Source organism: Ovis aries, chromosome 24, assembly GCF_016772045.2.
Source record: "Ovis aries strain OAR_USU_Benz2616 breed Rambouillet chromosome 24, ARS-UI_Ramb_v3.0, whole genome shotgun sequence".
NCBI classification, from domain to species: domain Eukaryota; kingdom Metazoa; phylum Chordata; class Mammalia; order Artiodactyla; family Bovidae; genus Ovis; species Ovis aries.
This window is the reverse complement of record NC_056077.1, coordinates 15560188-15565436: the sequence shown is the minus strand read 5'-3', so window position 1 is coordinate 15565436 and position 5249 is coordinate 15560188. Positions and strand designations below refer to the sequence as shown.

General features: G+C 40.4%; 1 pseudogene; it reads left to right on the top strand.

The window, feature by feature from the left end:
- Positions 1 to 581: 581 nt before the first annotated feature.
- On the top strand, positions 582 to 2171 carry LOC114116400 (heterogeneous nuclear ribonucleoprotein A1-like; annotated as a pseudogene).
- The last annotated feature ends 3078 nt before the right edge of the window (positions 2172 to 5249 follow it).

Below are 5249 nucleotides of genomic sequence, written 5' to 3'. Positions count from 1 at the left end.
TATATTTATTTTAGACAAGAAATGATGTTAGAAAAAAAGCAAATTCAAGCAGTTTTTTATTCGAGTTCAAAATGGGTCGTAAAGCAGCAGAAACAACTCACAACATCAACAATGCACTTGGCACAGGAACTGCTAATGAACGTACAGTGTAGTCATGGTTCAAGAAGATTTGGAAAGGAGAGGAGAGCTTTGACAGTGAGGCTGGCCATTGGAAGTTGACAACGACAACTGAGAGCCATCACTGAAGCTTGATCCTCTTCAACTACACGACGAATTGCCAAAGAAGTCAACAGCAGCCATTCTACAGTCATTTGGCACTTGAAGCAAATTGGAAAAGTGAAAAAGTGACAAGTGGGTGACTCATGAGCTGACTGTAAATCAAAAAAAAAACATCGTTTTGAAGTGTCTTCGTCTCTTGTTCCAGACAACAACAATGAACCATTTCTTGATCAGATTGTGACATGCAATGAAAAGTAGGTTTTATACAACAACTGGCAATGACCAGCTCAGTGGTTGGACTGAGAAGAACCTCCAAAGCACTTCCCAAAGCGAAATTTGTACTAATAAAAGGTCATCATCAGTCTTTCTGCCCGTGGACGCCGCCAAGAAAGCATCGTTGAAGTCTTCCCCGCCTCCACTGCCGTCATGTCTAAATCAGAGTCTCCCAAAGAGCCCGAACAGCTGCGGAAGCTCTTCATCGGAGGATTGAGCTTTGAGACAACCGATGAGAGTCTGAGGAGCCATTTTGAGCAGTGGGGAACGCTCACAGACTGTGTGGTAATGAGGGATCCAAACACCAAGTGCTCCAGAGGCTTCGGGTTTGTCACATACGCCACGGTGGAGGAGGTGGTTGCGGCCATGAATGCAAGGCCACACAAGGTGGATGGAAGAGTTGTGGAACCAAAGAGGGCCGTCCAACAGAAGATTCTCGAAGACCTGGTGCCCACTTAACTGTGAAAAAGATTTTTGTTGGTGGCATTAAAGAAGACACTGAAGAACATCACCTGAGAGATTATTTTGAACAGTATGGGAAAATTGAAGTAATTGAAATCATGACTGACCGAGGCAGTGGCAAAAAGAGAGGCTTTGCTTTTGTAACCTTTGATGACCATGACTCCGTAGACAAGATTGTCATTCAGAAATACCACACTGTGAATGGCCACAACTGTGAAGTGAGAAAAGCCCTGTCTAAGCAAGAGATGGCTAGTACTTCATCCAGCCAGAGAGGTCGAAGTGGTTCTGGAAACTTTGGTGGCGGTCGTGGAGGTGGTTTTGGTGGGAAGGACAACTTTGGTCGTGGAGGAAACTTCAGTGGTCAAGGTGGCTTTGGTGGCAGCCGCGGCGGTGGCAGATATAGTGGCAGTGGGGATGGATATAATGGATTTGGTAATGACGGAAGCAATTTTGGAGGTGACAGAAGCTACAATGATTTTGGCAATTAAAACAATCAATCTTCAAATTTTGGACCCATGAAAGGAGGAAACTTGGCAGGAAGTTCTGGCCCCTATGGTGGTGGAGGCCAATACTTTGCCAAACCACGAAACCAAGGTGGCTATGGTGGCTCCAGCAGCAGCAGTAGCTATGGCAGTGGCAGAAGGTTCTAATTACTGCCAGGAAACAAAGCTTAGCAGGAGAGGAGAGCCAGAGAAGTGACAGGGAAGCTACAGGTTGCAACAGATTTGTGAACTCAGCCAAGCACAGTGGTGGCAGGGCCTAGCTGCTACAAAGAAGACATGCTTTAGACAATACTCATGTGTATGGGCAAAAAACTCGAGGACTGTACTTGTGACTAATTGTATAACAGGTTATTTTAGTTTCTGTTCTGTGGAAAGTGTAAAGCATTCCAACAAAGAGTTTTAATGTAGATTTTTTTTTTTTTTTTGCACCCATGCTGTTGATTGCTAAATGTAATAGTCTGATCATGACGCTGAATAAATGTCTTTTTTTTTTTTAATGTGCTGTGTAAAGTTAGTCTACTCTGAAGCCATTTTGGTAAACTATCCCAACAGTGTGAAGTTAGAATTCCTTCAGGGTGATGCCAGGCTCATTTGAAATTTATTTACAAACCTGCTTGGTGGAGAAGCTGTTGTCTTCAGAACCTTGGTGTAGTTGAACTGACAGTTACTGTGTTGTGACCTGGAGTTCACCATTAAAAGGGTCACCCATGCAAAGTCATGGAGTTGTTGTGTTTTTTTTTTTGGTTATTAATGATTGTTGGCACATCCTATGCAATATATCTAAATTGAATTATGGTACCAGATAAAGTTATAGATGGGAATGAAGCTTGTGTATCATCCATTATCATGTGTAATCAATAAAAGATTTAATACCCTCAAAAAAATAAATAAATAAATAAGTAAATAAATAAAATAAAATAAAAAGTCATCATCACTGTTTGGTGGTCTATTGCCTGTTTGATCCACTACAGCTTTCTGAATCCCAGTGAAACCATTACATTTGAGATGCTTGCTCAGCAAATCAAAGAAATGCACTGAAAACTGCAAAGCCTACACCTGATATTGATCAACAGAAAGGGCCTAATCCATCTGCATGACAACACCCAACACATGCTTGCAACTGCTTCTAAAGTTGAACGAATTGGGCTACGTACGAAGTTTTGACTCAACCGCCCATACTCACCTGACCTCTCACCAACCGATTATCGCTTATTCAACCATCCCAACAAGATTTTGCAGGGAAAACGCTTCCACAACCAGCAGGAGACAGAAAACGCTTTCCAAGCGTTTCCCAAATCCCGAAGCATGAATTTTTACATTACAGGAATAAACAAACTTATTTCTTGTGGGCAAAAAAGTATTGACTGTAATGTTTCCTATTTTGATTAATAAAGATGTATTTTGGCCTAGTTATAATGATGTAAAATTCATGGTCCAAAACTGCAATTACTTTTGTAACAACCTAATATAATTTTTCACTCTCATGATTCAAACAGATATTATTATCCCTCTTTCTAAGATTTAGAAACTAAGACTAAGAAAGAGGGGACAGATAAGGGAAGCTGGATTAACAGATACAAACTACTATGTATCAAATAGATAAGCAAGGATATACTATACAGTACAGGGAATAATAACCATTAACTTAAATAACCTATGATGGAGCATAATTTGCAAAAACATTGAATCACTATGCTGTATACATGAAAATAATATTTTAAATTAACTTTACTTCATTTTTTAAAAAAGAAACTCAGACTCAGATAGGTTGAGTAACATGTCCAAAGTAACACAGCAGTGTCTGAATCGAGACTGAAATCCAGACTCTGAAATCTGTGTTAATTCCATTTCTACCTGCTGCCATTGTTCACTAGTCTCCAAAGACAGCTCCCACCAATCCGTCTTCACCCAGATCATAGCTGTCACTCCTCACATGAAAAGGGGAAGTGTGTCTCCCCAGTTCTTGAATCTTGGCTGACTTTGTAACTTTGACCGTGAGAATGTGGCAGAAGTGACGCTCTGGGGTTCCAAACTCAAGCCTTAAGATAACTGGCAGCCTCTATTTCCAGCTTCATGGAACCTTGGAAAACCAAGTAAAGTAAGTGAAACATTCACTGCCAGCTGTGCCCCCAGCTGAAGGTCGGCAGCCACTGCCAGCTGTACCAGCTGAACCAGTGGTTCCAGCCCAGTCAAGCCTCAGATGATTTCCATCTCAGTCTGCACTACGTGCTGTAGAAGAGCCACCCAACCAAACTCAACCAACCTGCTGAATCACAAGGCAGACTACAACGGTTATTGTTTTAAACCACTAAGCTTTCAGGTATTGTGTTATGAAGCAAGAGATTACAAAACACTGCCTCTCTCAGAAGAGATGAGTCCAGCTCTGTGACTTCAAAGCCAGTTCTCTCTTTATTAGAGTTAGCACAGTGACATAAGCTTTTTCCAAGAAGGATAGAAATGACATGAGTTCATTGGTACCTAGAGTGACAGCATCTGAAAACAATATACTCAAGGAAAATTTAGAAATGGCAAATTAAATATATATATATGTATATAGTTTAGATAAGAGTATATAGAAACAGGAATGTTATTCATCTACTATTTGTGGGAGTATAAAATGCTAAAACATTCCTGAGGGCAATTTGGTGATATCTTATGATGCTCATGCCCCTTGACTCAGAGATATTACTTCCAGGCATTTATCCTTAGGAACCATAAAATATATATGCAAAGATTTTTTTCTATGAGAATGTTCAGTATAGCACACCTATAGAAACAAAACAAAGAGAGGGGAAGAGAGGGAGAAAGAGAGATTTAAATATCCACCAATAGGGCACTTGGGTAAATAAAATAAGATATATTCACATAATGGAAAATTATTGCATTGTGACTAAAAGTAATGCAGCGAAAATCTTTTCCATGGCATGGAAATGCATTCCACAGTAAGAAACATAAAGTCATATATGAAACAATGTAAACACCACTAGTTTTCATAAGCAACGCCAACAGGAACAAACACCAATATAAGAGCTCCTTTATGCCAAGCCCTATATTTTCAAGGATATATCATCAAAATAAATAATGACTTTATCTCGACAGTATGATTATTTCTTCATACATTTTAATGGGGCTTTCCAGATGGTGCTAGTGGTAAAGAATCTGCCTGCCAATGCAGGAGATGCCAGAGACGCAGGTTTGATCCCTGGGTCGGGAAGACTCCTGGAGAAGCAAATAGCAACCCACTCCAGTATTCTTTCCTGGAAAATCCCATGGTCAGTGGAGCCTGGTGAGCTACAGTCCATGGGCTCACAGAGAGTCAGACGTGACTGAGCATGCACTCACACAGGACAGGATACCTTTTAAAATTTACTAAAACTATTTATTTTTAATAAACATATACAAATATAAATACCAACCAAGAATTACAAGCATAAATATAATTTTTAAATAGATTGGTAACTTTTGGATTTCTGAGATGATTAATGGAACAGTACTGCCATTGTGAGATTGTCACAGACACAGCCAACGCATTCCCATGATACACTTTTAGCAGTGGTATCTTGAGTCAAAATCCTGGGCTTAAAGCCCCTCCTCATCTTGCACATCTTTTTAGCACAAACTCTCAGGCCAATTCTGGCCTATCTCCTGGCTAGTTTCCAATTTTGTTTCTGTCATACACATTAGGCAAGGGATTCCAGCGTGTTCTCTACAGGGGGTGGATCAAGTGAAGGTTCAGCTTTATTCCATCCCGGATGTTATAAGCTCTCTGGGGATTCAGAACACATTGCTTCC